Source organism: Microtus pennsylvanicus, chromosome 10, assembly GCF_037038515.1.
Source record: "Microtus pennsylvanicus isolate mMicPen1 chromosome 10, mMicPen1.hap1, whole genome shotgun sequence".
NCBI classification, from domain to species: Eukaryota; Metazoa; Chordata; class Mammalia; order Rodentia; family Cricetidae; genus Microtus; species Microtus pennsylvanicus.
The window spans coordinates 11,749,653-11,769,219 of NC_134588.1; the positions used below are offsets into that span (position 1 = coordinate 11,749,653).

The 19,567-nt window shown below is 41.0% G+C and overlaps 1 pseudogene; it reads right to left on the reverse strand.

The window, feature by feature from the left end:
• Positions 1-16,180: 16,180 nt before the first annotated feature.
• LOC142859204 (large ribosomal subunit protein uL10 pseudogene) lies at positions 16,181-19,210 on the reverse strand (annotated as a pseudogene).
• Positions 19,211-19,567: the final 357 nt, after the last annotated feature.

Here is a 19,567-nt window from a genome sequence, read left to right on the forward strand (position 1 = left end):
ATGCCAGTTCAAACTGGCAACACTAGGGATAAATCCTGGTCCCACTGTCAGTGGCCCCACAGACTCTCCAAGACTCACAACACACCCCTACATTTAGTGGGTCTAATTTGGTACTATGCAGGTTTCCCTATTATTAGTACAGAGTCAATGAGCTCTCCCCAGCTCAGTTCAATTGTTTCTGTGGGTATCACCATCATGGTCTTAACCCCATTCCTCATGTTATCTCTCCTTCTCTCTTATGCTGGTCTCAAGTAGCTTCTCTTTCTTAGTTGCATCTTTGTGTGGTTTCGGTACCAGAGTAACTGTCACCTCATAAAAAGAATTTAGCAATCTCTCTTCTGTTTCTATTGTGTGGAATAATTTGAGCAATATTTATATTAGCTCTTCTTTGAAATTCTGGTAAAATTCTGTGCTAAAACTGTCTGGTCCTAGACCTTTTTTTGGTTGGGTGACCTTTGGTGGCTACTTCTATTTCCTTAGAGATTATAGGTTTATTTAAATTGTTTATCTGTTCTTGTTTCAATTTTGGCATGTGATAACTATCCAGAAAATTGTCCATTTCTTTTAAATTTTCCAATTTTGTGGAGTACAGGTTTTTGAATTATAACCTCGTAATTCTCTGGATTTCATCTGTGTCTGTTGTTATGCCCCCCTTCTCAGTTCTGATTTTGTTAATTTGTATATTCTCTCTGCCTTTTGGTTAGCTTGGATAAGGGTTTATCTACCTTGTTGATTTTCTCAAAGAACCAACTCTTTATCTCATTGATTCTTTGTATTGCTTTCTTTGTTAATATTTTATTGATTTCAGCCCTCAATTGGATTATTATTTCCTGGTGTCTCCTACTCTTGAATGAGTTTGCTTCTTTCTGTTCTAGATCATTTAGATGTGCTCTTAACCACTTGGTGAGATTTCTTTAAATTCTTTATGTAGGCACTTAGGGCTATGAATTTTCTTCTTATCACTATTTTTTAAAGTGTCCCATAAGTATGGGTTCATTTTCATTAAATCAAGGAAGTCATTATATTTTTTATTTATTTCTTCCTTAACCCAGGGATGGTTCAGTTGAGCACTGTTCAATTTCCATGAGTTTGTAAGCTTTATGCAGTTCATGTTGTTGAATTCTAACTTTACATCATAAAGTTAGATCCAATAAGACACATTGGGTTATTCCAATATTTTTTATCTGTTGAGATTTGCCTTACGGCCAATAATGTGGTCAGTTTTAGAGAAGGTTCCATGAGATGCTGAGAAGAAGGAATATCGTTTTGTATTTGGGTGAAATACTCTTTAGATGTCTATTAAATTCATTTGAGTCATGATTTCTGTTAGTTCTCTGACTTCTTTGTTAAGTTTCTGCCTGGCAGACCAATCCATTGTTGAGAGAGGGATCTTGAAGCCTCTTGCCATTAGTGTGTGCAGTTTGATGTGTGATTTAAGTTTTAGCAATGTTTATTTTACATATGTAGGTACTCTTGTATTTGGGGCATCAATGCTCAGAATTGAGACTTTATTTTGATGATTTTTTTCTGGATGAGTATGAAGTATCCTTCTCTATCTCTTTTGATTGACTTTAGTTTTATCTATTTTGTTAGATATTAGGATAGCTACACCTCCCTATTTCTTAGGTCCATTTGATCAGAATGTGTTTTTCCTACCCTTTAGTCTGAGGCAATGTTTGCATTTGTTTTTTCTTTCATTTATTTATTTATTTATTGAAGATTTCTGCCTCCTCCCTGCCACTGCCTCCCATTTCCCTCCCCCTCCCCCAATCAAGTCCCCCTCCCTCATCAGCTCAAAGAGCAATCTAGTATGTTCTTTAACGCTGGATTTTTGGGTAGGTAATGTTTAAATTTGTTTCTTTTTTCTGGAATATCTTGTTTTCTCCATTTATGATGATTAGAACCTTTGCTGGGTATAGCAGTCTGAGCTGGTATCCATGATCTCTTAGTGTCTGCTGCATATCCAACCAAGACCTTCTGACTTTCAGAGTTTTCAGAGAAGGACACTTCATACTCATCCAGGAAAAAAATCATCAAACCAATCAGGAAGTCAGGTGTGATTCTAATGGATCTGCTTTTATATGTTATTTGGCCTTTTTCCTTTGTAGCTCTTAACCTTCTTTATTTATTCTGTATGTTTAGTGTTTTGATTATTATATGATAAGGGGACTCTCTTTTCTGGTTTAGTCTATTTTGTGTTCTGTAAGCTTCTTGTATTTTCATAGGGTGATACTTCTTTAGATTAGGAAAGTTTTCTTCTATGATTTTGTTGAAAATATTTTATGTGCCTTTGTGTTAGACTTCTCCTTCTTCTATCCCTATTATTCTTAGTTTTGGTCTTTTCATGGTGTCAAGATGTTTTGTATTAAAGATTTGTTGGATTTAATGATTTCATTGACTGATGAATATAATACCTCTATTATATTTTCACCTCCTGAGATTCTCTCTTCCATTTCTTGTAATCTGTTAGTTATGCTTGCTTCTGTAGTTCCTGTTCATTTACCCAGATTTTCCATTTCCAGAATTCCATCTGTTTGCATTTTCTCTGTTGCCTCTATTTCAGTTTTCAAGTCTGAGGACTGAACTGTTTGCTTCACCTGTTTGATTGTTTTCTTGGGTTTTTTTTTAAGTGATTTACTGATTTTGTTTGTCTTTTCCTCCATTTCTTTAAGGGAATTTTTCACTTCTTCTTTAAGGATTTCTATCACCTTCATAAAGTTAGATTGAAAGTCATTTTCTTCTGTTTCTCCTGGGTTCGGATGTTCAGGTCTTCCTGGTGTAGGACTGCTAGGTTCTGGTGGTACCATATTGATCTTTATGTTGTTGCTTGTGTTCTTACACTGCCATCTGTCCATCTTTTCCTTCAGTGGGTGCAGTTGGGGCCTGTGCTTCAGGGGATTCCTCTTCATCCAATCGGCAATGGTGAGACCTGTGGCTTAGGTGGTTTTTCTTGCCCCCAGGTGCAGGTGGGTCTGTGCCTCTAGTGGATGCTGATAAGGCTCTGGGGCTTGTCTCCAGCGGCAGTCTTGGTAAAGACTCCAGTGGTCAAAGATGTAGAGGACAGTAGTATGTTTTCAGAGGCTGCTTGGGATCTCTGGGACTTAGTGTCTGGAAGTAGAAGAATGGGCTGTTTCTCCCCGAACAAGGGCCTAGAGAGCTGAGCCCTCTAAGTGGGGATTAAGATGCTCATTTCTGGGGGCCATCTGGTCCAAAGTTCTGGTGGTTACAGGGCCCATTAATTTATTTTTAAGGTCGTATTCTTCTGTTTCATCTTTGTTGGGATGTTCAGGTCTTGCTGTTTTAGAACCACTGGATTTTGGTGGTGCCATATTGTTCTTTACATTGTTAAATGTATTCTTATGCTGCCATCTACTCATATGAGTTTGGGTTTATTTTGGTCCAACTGTTGATTCTCTTGAATGTCTTCATTTAATAGTACTTTTGTTCCCTTATTATCTATTTCCTTTATTGCCTTTGACCTGAATGGTCAAGGGTTCTGGTGATTGGCTAGATGTCAGGTCAAGTAGGGTTGTCTCAGCTGAAGTTTTAGGGGGTTGGGTGCCTATATCCAGCATATCGTCTAATTCTTCTAGCTAATGTGAACATTACTTGTGCCAATGGGGTCTGTTCTTCCAATTGGTGTGGGTTGTGCCTGTTCCTATGTAGTCAGTTATTCCAACTGGTACAGGTTTTGCCTGTGCCTGTGCTTTCAACTGGAATGGGTGGTGATTGTGCCTATAGGGTCTGCTGATGTTGCTGGAGAAGGCTCTTCACAAGGAGGCTCTTCTTCCAATTGATGCAGGTAGTGCTTGTGCCTCTAGGGGCTTCTGATGTCGCAGGCAATGGTTGGCGAGGGGGAAGATGATGGGTTTTATGGGTTTGGAGGGCAGAGTGGGTCTTATAAGTTACAGAGTTCAATGAGGTATGGGGGTGGTAGAGCACCCTGTCGTCAGAACTTCTACCTGTTGATCAGCTGTTGAGATTGAGATGTGAGGGGGAGGGGCACAGGACCTTCCTCAGGTCCTAGGGCCTAGAAACTGGAGCAGTCCAGCTGAGAGACCAGTCACTCACATTTTCCTCCAATTTGTATAGGTTGTGCTTTTGGCTCCAAGGGCTGTTGATGCCATGGGTGATGGTTGGCCAGGGGAGGATGTTAAGTTGGGGGAGTTTGAGGAACAGAGTGTATCTTGTACTTTATAGAGTCCAGTCAGTGGTGGGGTGATGGAGAGGCATGTCCATGTCCAGAGGAGTCTTACTGACCGATTGCTGGGAATGAGATGGGAGGGGGAGGGAATGGGTGTACTCCAGGGCCTAAGGTCTAAATATTGGAGCAGTCCAACTGGGAAATCAGTCACTCATCTCTTCCTCCAATCAGTGCAGGAATAGTGTGTATATCTCATCGTCCTGAAAGATCACATTGCTGGTGGCTAAGTAAACAGCATACATAATCTGCTTCAGATATCCAAAGGTTAAAATAGTCACTCCATATGAAATATATCTAACTGGGCTGTTGAAGTATTAGAGATTAAACTCTATCTTTCATATACCCAAATATGCATGAGAAGAAACTTGTATGTATATCCACCACACAAGAAAGAAATGTGCTAACATAGGCTATGGACATAGACAGAGACCTCAGCTTCAGCAGAATCAAGACTAGACAGGATGTAGGCCCTGGCCAGAAGCTTGGGCCTGGATATCACCACAGTCTTGGATGGCAGCACAGACTATCCAGATCAGTATGGTAACAGTGACAACATGGTCTCAAGCTGACCAAAGTTCAGTTATCTGTGTGACTTTCAGTGACAACACAGGCCACAGACATGAACTCAGACCCTGGCTTCCATAGGGCCATGAACCCAAACATGGCCCTTGGCAGCAGCACAGGCCCAGATGGCACCATGTCCCTGGGTAGTAGCATGGACCACAGAGATCAGCATGGTTCTGGTGGCAGGACTGCTCTTAGATGCCAACAGGGCCTCAGGTGGTAGCCTAGACCCCTGGCTTAAATATGATCTTCAATGACAACAGGAGCCACGGACAGAAACACAGGCCATGACTGCAGTAGGGCCGTGGACCCAGACACGGCCCTCAGCTACAGTCTGGACCAGATGTTACCATGGAAATTTAAAGCAGCACAGGCCGTATATGTATGTTTGACCCCAGCTGCTTCATTACTCTCAGATGCCACCTTGGCCTCGGTGACTGACCAGACTCACTTAGCTATCAGTGGTTACTGAAACCATGAACATCAACACAAACCCTGACTGTGGTAGGGTCATGGACCCAGACATGGCCGTTGGCAGAAGCTGATGCCCAAATGTCATCATGGTCTGCTCAGATCAACATTGCTCAAGAAGCAGCACAGCCTTTAGACAGCAGACAACACACATGCGTTTGACCTTTGATAACAACATGAGTCATGGATGTCAACACAGACCCCATCTGCAGTAGGAGCACAGACCAAGGTCTGATCCTGGACATCATCTTGGCCCAGGGTGGCAGGCAGGCCACCCAAATCAGCCTGTTCCTCCTTGTCCTCACCTCTTCAGTGTCACCTCCTTCCACAGCACATGAATCATTCTGCTTTTCTTTCTCTCCCATTTATCCACCCTATATTTGCTCATCATAATGGCACCTACCCACCTAGCATCACAAGGAGCTGAGCTGGCCTATGGATGGCTTCAGTTATACAAGACTGCAATGACCCAGGATGCCCCGTGGATGCCTTTCCTCCACTTAGGCTGAGTAGGACCAAGCAGGCAAGTAGATGCCTTCTGTTAGCCTAAATTGTGATGACCCAGATTGGCCTGTGGATGCCTTCAGTCAGCTTGGACTGCAGGGACCCAGGCTGGCCTGTGGGTGTCTTTCATCTACCTGGGGCAAGAGGCGGCAGACAGGCCTGTGTATGCCTTCATAGGAAACATGCATATTGAAACACAAGGGCTGTGTTGATCGGGCTCCACCCTTCAATGCCTGGGAGAGCTGATCCTGCCCCTCCTTGGCCTGCTGCAGGAGAGCTGGCACCATTCTTCACGGGAGAGCTGGCCCCTCACACTAGGGAGAAATTTCCCACACCTCTCCACAGGGATGGGAGATCTGGTTCTACCCCTTGCTTAATGGGGGTGGTCTCGTCAGCCCAGAATGACCTGCTTAGCTCCCACACAGATCCACATCCTTGGCCTTAGGCTGGCCCACCCTAACGTCCACCGTATCTGTGACCCACTGGAGTATCTGAAGGAACCAGTCCAGCAGAATGATAGCCACAGGATCTCCATGACTGGGACAACAGCAAGATTTCTGAGAGGAGTTTCAGGGAGACTTCAGCAATGATGGTATGCCAGAGGCCAGAGGCTTTGAACCAGACCAGTGGCTCACTGCAATGAACATTTGTGGTTGGGATTGATTAGACCAAAGAGTATATAGTGCATGACACACTGCAGTTCCCAGTTCCACTGGGATGAATAAGGAGGTGTTGGGGAAGCTGGAAAGAGAGAGTGAGGTGATTTTTTTTGTTTTGTTTTTAATTAATTTTGAGAGGGTACTTTTGGGAGGGATGTTCCAGGGTAAGGGATACATATTAGAGGGACTGGAAGGTGAGGAGGATTAGGGTAATTGAAGTAAAATCCAAAATCATCAGTAAATAATTATAATAGTAAAAGAAAAAAGAAATAAAAGTGAAAATCCTTCACACTAAAGTCTGATATAGCCAGACTTATATGTGAAATTGACTGGCTTCTTAGACTAAGGTAATACATGTAATTTATTCTTTCATGCATTTAAAATATGTTCCCAAAGGATATACTCTATTTGAGTTATTATCATATAATCTATGGAGTTTTACTTGACAAATAGAAAAATGGAAGAAGAAATAGGCATAGCCTGCAGAAAAACCGAGAGATGGGTGTTAGCATGCTAAAGCCAGACCCATTTATGTACAAAAGCTGAGGATGATTTGAATATCCAGATGACACTCTCAGCATCCACATGCACAGGACTCTAGTCACTGACAGGACTGGAGAGATAGAGATGATGCCTCAGCTGCTAAGAGCATGTGCTACTCTTACAGAACACCTGAATTTGGCTCTTAGAATCCACATTAGGCAGTTAACACCTGCTTGTAACTCTTTCTCTAGGAGACCCAACACCCTCCTCCCCAAGAACATACATATACACAAGCATGTGCGTTCAAAAGTCCATGCATTTAAGCATGTGCATGTGTGTGTGTGTGCATACACATGCACACACACACACACACACACACAAACACTCCCAAAAAATTAAAAGTAAATCTTTCCCCCTTTTTATTAAAAAGTTTTGATAACTGTGAAGGCAGAGTGCTTTGAGATCAGAAGTATCTTTAGAGGTCACATAGAAAGGCAAATATTTCAGCGGATTTTGTAAATGTAAGAATAATTCTGTTCCTCATAATCACAGAGGCTGTTTCTCTGCATGCTACTTCCTTTAATCCACAAACACCATGCCACCTGGGTGAGCCCCTTCTTTTCTGTTTGAAGAAAATTTTCCTTGATCATGAAAATGCCTCTCTCCCAGGAGTAGAAGCCACACTTTTCATTTTACTACATCTGTTCCCTTTACGTCTCAGATATCTGAGCCAGCTGTAGTAGTACCTGTCTCTACCCACATTCAGTTTACTATGAGTACAGCAACGTGGAGCAAGATGTCTCCTCGGGAACTGTGGCAATGGTAACCGAGGAGGCTCTAGTGTCTGTGATGGCTCATCGAGATTCTCAACTTGATTTTTAGAATTGTCATAGAAACACCTCTAGGCGTGTCTACACAGGTTTTCTCAAAAAAACTTTTACATAGGAGAGAAAAAACGCTTTGAAGTCTGTGGGCTGTAGTCCTGGACTGAGTAAAGAGAGAAAGCGAGGTGAGCACCAACATTCATTGGTTTCCTCTCTGTGGACACAGTGTGGCAGCTGCCTCACACTCCTGCCACTATGCCTTTCCTTCCTTGGTGGGTTAGTGAGGTAGTTTGAATGTAATTGACCCCCATAATCCCATAGGGAGTGGCACTGTTGGGAGGTGAGGCTTTGTTGGAAGAGATATGGCACTGTTGGAGGAAATTTCTCACTGTAGGGGCAGACTTTGAGGTTTCCTATGCTCATGATACCACCTAGTGTCTCAGTGAACTTCCTGTTGCCTTCAAGATGTAGGACTTTCAGTACCACATCTGCCATGTTGATAATCAACTGGACCTCTTAGCTGTAAGCCAGGCAACCCAATTACATGCTTTCCTTGTAAGAGTTGCCATGGTCATCGTGTCTCCTCACAGCAATAACAACTCTAACGAAGACAATGGACTATACCTTCAAACTGTGCCATAACAAGCCTTCTTCTTTCCTGAAATTTATTTGTCCAGTGTTTTGTAAGAACAAGGACAAGAAAAGCAGCAGTGGCACTGTTGGCTACAGTGAAGTTCCAGGAGGTTTGAGAGGAATCAGATGCTGAGCAACACAAGATTTGAGGCAGAAAAGAGAAGGAAGTGAATGACATTTGGTTACAGTGGAAGCCTATGATCAGCAGAGATGTGGGCTTCTTCAAAGAATCTGCCAGGAAATTATAGGACCCCGTGTGTTGTTGTTTGATGGATAAAACTTGGCAGGGAATATTTCACTTATTTGTTATGTCCTAAGGCAAGGTCAAAGGGCAGATGGAGCTGTTTTGCTTTCAGTGCAAAGCTGTTTCGTAGTTGTGCTCCCCATACCTACAGTCTACGTGCTTTCTAGGCTATCAATCCCTCTAGCTCTTCCCCTGCTTGCTTATTTTTACATTTCTTCTTATTTTACTTTAAATCCTTCCTTTTGATGCTGTTTACTCTCTTACTAATGCTTAATTCAAAGGTGCTTGAGTTGAGGAATCAACCAACAGAGCCTTAGCCAACAGAGGCATACAAGCTCAGGCTAAGCTTCATGACTAAGTGGCAAAATAGATCATGCCTCAGATACAGGAGCAGTTTGGTGAGATCCTACCTTGGTCCTTGATGGAGAGAATCAGAGCTTGGCTTTTGCCTACACACATGGAAATTCAAATATTGATCTAGCATCTGAACAGAAGCAAATGCATTCAGTTTTGCTTAAACTCACAATAGATCATCCTTGTAATTACAGCTCCTATCATGAGCACCAAGAACTCTCTGTAAAAAGTAGGCAGCCTGTGTTCCCATGACAGCAATCATTTCATTCATAGGAGCTTGAAATGTTAATATTATAAACTCACATCTCCACGATTCAGGACTCCTTATCTCATTCACAAAGGTGAGTTGTCTCCACAAGACTTTTGAGATGTTAGGTGCTTTCAGTTGCAAGAGCTAAAGCAGGTTGGTGGTAGCCAAATAGTCCTGATGCTTAAATCTTGAGTCCCTTGCTCACATTTCAGGTATCTAAGGAAAGTATTTGTTGTCTGAGTTCAGTGCATAGCTCCCTTAAATGAGACAGCACCCATTATAATGGTCTGAATAGAGTGTTTATTTGTGTATTACAATTGCTCAGCCCAAAGTTAACCCAGAGGAAATGGTATACACAAACTGATAGGTAAAGATAAAGATAGTTTTTTATCTAAAGGACACTTCTGACAGTCAGAACTCCTAAGCACAATGGCTTTTCAGATAGCTTTAATAAGCCAAGCTGTCTCTACAAACAGTTTCTACACAAAGCCCACTTGATGGTTTTGATCATATTTATTTACTGTATGGCTTATAGGCTGCAATTCCTATTTTTTTTACTTATTTTTACAAGTTTTTACTTTAAATCATTTTATTTATTTATTCATTTTATGTATGCTAATGTTTGTCTACAAATATGTGGGTGTGGTAGTTTGAATAGACTCCTAGACTTGAATACTTGGTCATCAGGGAGGGACACTATTTGAAACTAATAGGAAGTATGGCCTTGTTGGAAGAAGTGTGTCACTGGGCGTAGGCTCATTCCAAGCTCAGAGTCTCTCTCCTGCTGCCTGTAAATCCGCATGTAGAACTCTCAACTACTCCTACAGTACCTTGTCTGCCTGTCTGCTGCCATGCTTCCCACTATAATAATAGAATAAACCTCTGAAACTGTAAGACAGTAACAATGAAATGCTTTCTTTTATAAGACTTTCCATAGACAATGTGTCTCTTCACAGCAATAGAACAGGGACTAAGACAGTATGTTTACTGCATGCATGCTGGTGTCCTCAGAGGTCAGAAGGCAGCATCAGATACCGTGGAAATGGAATTGTAGAAGGTTATGAGAAATCATGTGTGTGCAGGAAACTGAACCTAGGTCCTCTGAAAGAGCACCAAGTATTCTCCACCACTGAGCAATCTTTCTAGGTTCCTTGTTTTCAAAACTATTTTTTAATTACATGTGTTTGTTGATCAATGAACATGTGGATATCAGAACATAACTTCTAGTTGGTTCTCACCTTCCACAACATGAGTCACAGAGTATGCACTCATGTCGTCAGGATTAATGGCCACTGCCTTTACCAGATGAGCTCTCTTTCTAGTCCTATTTCAGTACATGGAGATGAATCTGGGCCCAGGTGATTTTAAGATCATCTCCAAGTGCTGAAATAGGGATGAACAGGACAGTAGGAAGGATTCAAAGGGAATAAATTAAAGTAAAAAATAAATTAATAGAACTGGATACTTATATGCCAATCTATGACATAAACAAGTCATACAAACTTGATCTATTACCATCAAGGGTTTCCTATGAGAATAAACACTTAATGACACCTACAAGTATAATAGAGCAGGAAAAAAAATGTTGCATTTTTTTCTCTGGAATCTTCCAACAATAAACATGCCAATTTGAAAAAAAAAATGAATCTTAGAGGAACCTGACACTGAAATCTTGTGGATTCTTCTTTTATGTGACCCTAACTACAAAGTTACAAGTCTTCTATCAGTGCTATACTTTGAAGAGTCCTGCTATTTTTGGAAAGTAAGATACCTCTTTCAAAAGCATGTATGCCTCATTAGATGGACCTGCTGTGGAAAGGTAAAGCTCTCTTGAGAGATTGTTCTGTCCTGGGTGGAGGAGAGCTTATCATGTACCACACTATATGATGTGAAAAAGAAACTGAAACTGGCAGAAGTGTTGTCATGGAAATGTGTGACTCACTCCTGGAACGACATAGGTTTGCATTGTATATGGCCAACTTAACCTGAATTTAATTGATTGCCAAAGATGAGCTTCAAAGATTTAAATTTATTATCAATTTGTGTGTGTGTGTGTGTGTGTGTGTGAGTGAGAGAGACAGAGAGAGAGAGAGACAGAGAGAGAGACAGAGAGAGAGACAGAGAGAGAGAGAGAGAGAGAGAGAGAGAGAGAGAGAGAGAGAGAGAGAGAGAGAGAGAGAGAGAGAGTTTTTGCGCACCTACATATGCACAGGTGACAATTTGTGCAATCTGGGGACAGAAGAAGGGGTCAGGTTTCCTGGAGAGGATGTTAGAGGCAAATGTAAAATACCTGACATAGACTTTAGGAAGCAAACTCAGATCTTCTACTAGAATAGCATGTTCTTATCAGCTCTGAGTTATCTTTTTAGCATAAAAGATGAATATTTTTAAGTAAAATTACAATTATCACACAGATACAAAAATGAACAGGGGTCTGAGAATGTGGCACAGTAGCAGAGCACCTGCTTAGCGTGTGCTAGCTCCTGGAAACTGACTCCAGCACTGCACCGATTAATCAATTGATTATGACAGATAACATAAAATGAAAAAGCTAAAAGTAAATCAGCAAGGGCTAGATATTTTATTCACAAATAAGGAAAATAAGGAATCTAGTGGCATAAGCAGTTCAAAGAGAACACAAAGAAAAGATATTTTTATAGATAATAAATTTTGATGTCAATATACAACTTGTAGGCAAACCAGAGTCTGCCTTAGGGAGGGGAGTCCACTGAACAGAATTTAAATGTTCGTAGAAAAGAGGTGCATTTATATACATTGCCTAAATCTGGACAAGTTGTCCAAACAAAACAAAACCCTCCTCTAATTAGGTAGTGCCATGATTTGCTTCTAACCATGAAAAGTTTTCCTCTGTTGCCCAACTTTTTCCTCCATTTCCAGGTTCTTGTTAGACTTCAATGTCACCTGATCCAAAGCCCATTTGAGATTTCAATACCCAGTTTAAAGTCTTTTACAGATGGTCAGGTCAGTTGTGTCTAATCTCTCCCAAAAGGAAATAAGCTTATGGAACATCAGAAGTCATAAGATTTTCCTTAGTGTTCAAGGAGTTTCTCTTTCCATCTATGGACATAGTACAAAATGAACACTTGTGCACAGAATGTATTGACTGAACATAGAACAACCAAAACTGCCATAATGGCAGGCTGCATGAAAGAAGCCTATTGCTTGCCCACTGATGTGATGTTCTGAGGGGAGACTAATCTGGAGTGAAGAAACAGGGAAATGACTATCAGGGTGCCAAGGGAGGGCCTTCATACAAATGAGAGTAGAAAACATTTAAAGTTTATGAAAATAAACTGCCTGCCATACAGGAATGAGAATCTAAATCTCAACACGGTGAAAAGAACCATGCTCATTGCAATGCCAGTGTTGAGGAGGCCACGTTAGGACAGTCCCTGAAATCACTGACCCATCAGTTCAGCAAAATCCAGATTCAGTGATTAGAGTATGGTTAAGGAAAACAAATGGCTTTGTCATTGTGGCAGCACACAAATATTTATACACTTACACAACATCATAAACACTTCTACATAAACACACACTCACATGTACAACACACACACACACACATTGTTTGTGGGTTTTATTGTAAACTAAATGTGATCATGTACAATAACTTTTTCTAAGGCCTTTCATGTTTCCCTATAACAAGTGGAAATACAGGTTTCATTATTGCTTGGTATCCTGAAGACTTTTTACTCTCCATGAACATATTAAGAATGAAGCTCTCTAAGTACATCAAAAATTTCTTCAATAGTGTTAGCTACCATGTCAATAAAGGAAAGCTATATTGGGCTGGGGAGAGAGTAAGTCAGTTAAGTCAGAAAGCTGGATGTGTGGCATGAATTCGTCACACCAGTATTGCATCAGACAGAAGTGACCCTGGGAACAGCGGATGAGTGAGCCTGGTCTGATGAGGGAACTCCAGGTCAATGTCAGAGCCTAATTCAAGAAGGAAGAACAGTGAGTAGGGCCATGTAATGACCCTGGAGATTTTTCTCTGGCCTCCACACACATGGGCATGTGTGTAACCACACATATACACATAAACACACCACCTACATAAGACATTATATTTATGTATCTGTGCTACTTCTGAGTAACATTCTATTGTATGAAGGGTAGGCTTAGCTGCTTCCTTATCTTATGTCACTGATTTCCAGTTTATTAATGTTCTCTTTATAAAGTCACTGAAATGATTAAAAGGAGTTTGTGCAATAAGGTTTATGTCACAGGAGCAAGTCCCGTTGATGCCATAACAACACACTTAAATGCTTGAACTTGTAGTAGAGAGCTTCTTCTTCTGAGGCCTGATGAGCATCTTAATAATGTGATAGCTATTAGAAGCAACTGGTTTTTGCTTCATCCCAGATGCACAAGACAGATGAATTCTCTGTCTGACAACACTTCCCTTTTCTTGGGAAGGATTGCTTACGGAGTGCCTTTAATCATTTATGAGTATGTTTTATTTGCTGTTTGCAGCAAACCGTTTGCCTCTGCTCAATTTGACAGCTATTCTACATTCTGCAAACAACTTCAATAATAGCCCTTGCAATGTCATTTATAAATGAGGTGCTGCTGTACAAACAAAGCTAGAATATACTCTAAGGAAGATGCCAATGGAAAGGCAAGAGGGATAGGATGGATGGAAAAGAAATTGCACTGCCCTGGAAGTGAGTGAATTTCTAGAAAGAGGAGAATTCCCTGAAATGCATTGCTTTGATTCTGTAAACATCATATTCCCCAGGTTTCCTCAAGTAGATGTATGGGGCCCATCATCTTTGCTGATATCATTCTGATTTCTTTGAACAACTTGTTTTATAATCAAATTTGGAAAATGTGTCAATTATTATCTATGCCTATGAAGAGCATAGTGTTGTATATAACACATATAGTCAAGAGATCACATACCAAATTCCTACTATACACTTTTCTTTAGCTTAGTTAATATGAACTTAAATATTTATGAATGTTTTAAATGTGCATATTTACATGTATATATACATAAGTATATCTTAAATGTGCATACATGCATGTGCCTATACATACACAGGTGTGCCTTATTTACATATATCTGTGTATACACATACACAGTTATGTATTAAGAATAAGTATAAGTGAAATGCATAAAATTTGTTTCTAGGGTATACAAATATATGTACATACTTGTTTCTTAATGCAAAAGTATATATTTAGTGTACATTTTAGGTATGCATACATATATATTCAGGTGTGTCTTACATACAAATATATGCATGTATAGGTATCTCTTAAATATGTATATAAGTTTATCCTCAATGTATGCATATACACACATAGATAAACTTACAGATGTACACATATACAAATAGATATGGGGAAATATGTATAGTTATAGATACTAAAATATATTGAATGTGTATATATATATGTGTGTACATATACATCCAAGTGTGTCATTAGAGTATATATCCACATTAATTTAAAATACACATGTATGTGAACAAATATATACAATCATGCCTTAAATACTTATATGCTTATGTGTATATGCAGGTGGGTAAGAATATAAGAATAACCTTTATATGTAAGTGGTGTGCAACAATTCTGTATTCTGTCAATTATGTTTTAAATAAACACCGATTGGCCATTAGCCAGGCAGGAAGTATCGGCTGGACAATCAGACAGGAAGTAGAGCTGGGGCAATGAGAACAGGGGTATTCTGGGAAGACGGGAGCTCTTCCCACACTCCTGCACAGACACCAAAGAAGCAGAATGCGACCTGCCCCACGGAAAAAGGTACTGAACCATGTGACTAACATAGATAAAAATAATGGGTTAGTATAAATTATAAGAGCTAATACGATGCCTGAACTAATGGGCCAATCAGTTTATGGCTAGTGTAGAATTCTGTGTGATTTTCTTTTGGGGCTTACCAACTGTAGGAACTGGGAGGACAGAAACCCCAACAAACAGGCCCTCATGTTACATTTAAGTGTATTGAAGCACAAGCACATTCATTGGAATGTGGAAGAACATAATTATATTTTTGAAATAGTCAGGTATGAAGAGCCAAAAAGTTTTTATTTGGAAAGATTTTTAACCATTAACATTCTTTCATCTCATAATCTTTTTTAAAATATTTACATTTTATTTAATTTTAGATTCACATTAAATTTGAGAGGAAGATGCAGAAATTCCCTGTGTGTCTCTCTTCTGCATAGGCATATTCCTTAACAGAATAAATACCCTACCAAAAAGTAGCCCATTTCTTCATTCAGAAAGTTTATTCTGTCATACACTTTGTTTTTGTTAGTTCACACTTGGCATTGTAGTCTTTATAGACTTTGACACCATTTGCTGAGGCTACTTTTCAATAGATAGTGATCTAAGATCTTCCAAGAGCATATATATCCACCACTGGACACAGAGAACTTTCCCAACCCTATAGACCCCGCTTACATCCTTTTTCACCTTCCTCTTTCCTCTGACTTCTGAAAGGCATTGATCACTGGCATAATTCATACCTTCCCTTTATGTAGTTATGTAGTGTAGCCTCTTCAAAGAGGATTCATTCTTACACTTTCATGACTCACAGCTAAGGACTTTAACAGAATTTTCCCAACTTTATCTGAAAGTTGTTATGAGAGAAAACTGAACTATCAGTCATCAACTAACTCACAATGCATTTATTAACTTACCAAAGGACTGAATTTAAACCATGTGGTTCAATTCTCTTCAACCTTATCCCATATGCTACATATTAGATAATTCTGATTGTTCTATAACAAATTTTACATGGTATGACAAGTGATGTTTTAAATAATATGATATCTTAATAAAAATTAATTAATAATTAATAAATAATTAATTGAATAAAAACACCTAAGCAACTAAAATATAACAATTAGTATGAGGTGATCTGAAATAGAATGGCCCGCATAGGCTCATATATTGTTTTTTTTAACAGAAGTAAGCTTTTATTTCCATGTTTCTTGGATTAAGTTGTCTGAGTTGGTTGCTTTGAGAGGACTAGTCAAAGAGACCACATCCCATATCTTCATCTGATTCCTCCAACTCTTCCTTGGCTTAAGCCTTAGCTGGGGCTGAAGCAGCAGCAGCAGGAGCAGCAGTGGTGGCAGCAGACACGGGGGCAGCAGCCACAAATGCAGATGGATCAGCCAAGAATGCCTTGACCTTTTCAGCAAGTAGGAAGGTGTACTCAGTCTCCCCAGACAGAGCCAGAGCCCGCTTGTATCCATTGATGATCGAGTGTGGCACTGAGGCAACAGTCAACATCTGCAGACAAACACTGGCAACATTCTGGACACCCTCTAGGAAGCGAGAGCGCAGAGCCTGCTCTGTGATGTCAAGCACTTCTGGGTTGTAAATGCTGATATTGTCAAACACCTGCTGGATGATCACTCATATTTGGTTTCTAGCCATAAATAAAGGACATTGAGCTTATAATTCATGTTCCTAGAGGAGCTAAATAAGAAGGTGAATCCAAAGACAAACACATAGGCATCCTCCTGAATATTAACCTTCATCAGGCGATGAAAGGAGACAGAGACAGAGACCCACAATGGAGCACCGGACAGAAATCTCAAGGTCCAAATCAGGACCAGAAGGAGAGAGAGCACGAGCAAGGAACTCAGGACCGCGAGGGGTGCACCCACACACTGAGACAATGGGGGTGTTCTATCGGGAACTCACCAAGGCCAGCTGGCCTGGGTATGAAAAAGCATGGGATAAATCCGGACTCGCTGAACATAGCGGACAATGAGGAAGAATGGGAACTCAAGAACAATCGCAGTTGGTTTTTGATCCTACTGCACATACTGGCTTTGGGGGAGCCCAGGCAGTTTGTATGCTCACCTTACGAGACCTGGATAGAGGTCGGCGGTCCTTGGGCTTCCCACAGGTCAGGGAACCCTGATTGCTCTTCGAGCAGATGAGGGAGGGTGACTTGATCGGGGGAGGGGGAGGGAAATGGAAGGCGGTGGCGGGGAGGAGGCAGAAATCCTTAATAAATAAATAAATTAAAAAAAAAACAAAGAAGAAAGGGGAGATATTCAGCATGTTCAGCAGCGTGGCTTCACTGGCTCCGACTTTGTCTCCAGTTTTTATCAGCTGCACATCACTCAGAATTTCAATGGCGCCCCTGGAGATTTTAGTGTTGATGCGTAAAGCCTGGAAAAAAGAGGTCTTCTAGGGCCCCAGACCAGTGTTCTGGGCTGGCACAGTGACTTCACATGGGGCGATGGCACCAGCACGGGCAGCAGCTGGCACATTATTGGCCAGCAACATGTCCCCAATCTCGGTGAGGTCCTCAATGGTGAACACAAATGCCCACATTGCCCCGGGTATGAGGCAGCAATTTCTCGAGAGCTGGGTTGTTTGTTCTCCAGGTGCCCCTGGATGGCCTTCCGCATCATGGTGTTCTTGCCCATGAGCACCACAGACTTCCTTGCAAGGACATGAGGATCTGCTGCATCTGCTTGGAGCCCACATAGTCTGCTCCCATAATAAAGCATTTTGAATAATCATCCAAAAGTTGGATGATCTTAAGGAAGTAGTTAAACTTCCAGGTTGCCCTGTCTTTTCTGGGAATCACGGCGTTGGGTCAGGGATTGCCACCCAGGGTTTAAAGACGATGTCACTCCAACGAGGATACCTGGCCGGCTCATATATTTGAATGCTTCATAATCAGGGAGTGGCACTATCTGAAAGGCTTGGGAGATGTGGCCCTATTGGAGGAATCATGTCACTAGAGTTGGGCCTTGGGGTCTCAAAAGCCAAAGCCCAATCAGAGTTTCTCGCTGCTGCCTGTTGATCTGGATGTACAACTCACAGCATCTTCTTTAGCACCATATCTGCACACATGCTGCAATGATTCCTGTCATGCTGGTAATGAACTCAATCTCTGAATTTGTAAGTCAGACCCAATTAAATGTTTCCCTTTATAAGAGGTATGTGGCTGTATGCCTCATCACAGAAATAGAATATTGACTAAGACATAGTGAAAATCAAATATCTCTTTATGTGGCTAGTACCCTGTTTATGTAACAAAATGTATGCATAGGAATTCATATAGAGCAGTGAGATGGCTCAGTCTGGTAAAGGTAGTGCCATGGACACCTGGCTATCTGAGTTAGCTTCTCCAGAACCCAAAAAACTAGGAGAAATCCAATTCCAGAAATTTGTCCTCCTACTTCAAGTTGCATGCTGTGACTCCCTTCTCCATCACACACACACACACACACACACACACACACAGAGAGAGAGAGATAGAGAGAGAGAGAGAGAGAGAGAGAGAGAGAGAGAAATAATGATGCTAAGAAAAAATCAGTCCATAGAAATGTTGCAAAAATGAGCCTTTATTCTTTATTCAAATTGTTTTTGTGCTGTCTTATCATCTGTTAGACAAAAGAAAAGTACTGAATCTCTCAGACATAATTAGCAGTCTTTTGATAAGAAAATACAGTGATATACTTAAGTTCTAAAGAGATTCTATGTGGCTTTTATATGAAGAAGAAAGGGTATTCTCATTTGTATAGGAATACATTTAAAGTGTTTTTCTAAATCTCCTCCCTTTAATTTTCTAACTCTAAAAAGTAGGTTCAATTGTGGGATAGTCTCAGAAGTGGGGCTATGTCTTCATCACTTGTACTAAATTAGTACCAGAGAACAGCATATCCTAGCTTCTGATGTAATGTTAGCAAGCATTCATAAAGTCAACTAATAGATAACTTGATTCTAATTTTACAGCGCTGATAACATTGAAACGAAATATTTGTTGTCACGTCAAATGATCCTTGATAGGAAAGCTGGCTACAGCTGTAGTGTCCTTGCTCTAGCTGAGAGATGGGACAATTCTGAAGAAAGTTTGACCTTGGTAAGATGCCGTATCCTATTGAGTCTTGGATGCTTCATCTATCAAATGAAGCAAACAACTTCCTCCTTCAATAGGGATACCCTCAGCATCTCGTCCTTGTCCTCTTCTATGGCTATGTGACTCATGGTTATGAGTGCCGATAAAATCTTATAAAAAGCTATGTGGAGCAACATCCATAAGTTAAGGATGGAAATCCCCTTCAATGAAGAAATGAAATTTAGGAACACCGGACAGCAGAGGCGGCCGGAACACCGGACGGCGGAGATGGCCGGAGGATGCCCTCCGCAGCCGGTGGGGACCAACTGGAACTAACTGGGACTGGCTGGGACCGGAGCGGTAGCAGAGGACACAGTATGCAGGCGGCAGAACCTTCGTGGCAGCAGAAGCAGGCAGCAGGGACCGCTTGCAACACCAAGAGCAGATCGCCCCACTACAATTAAATCAAAGAGATAGGCCTTCGGTTGGGGAGGTCCCTGGCAAAG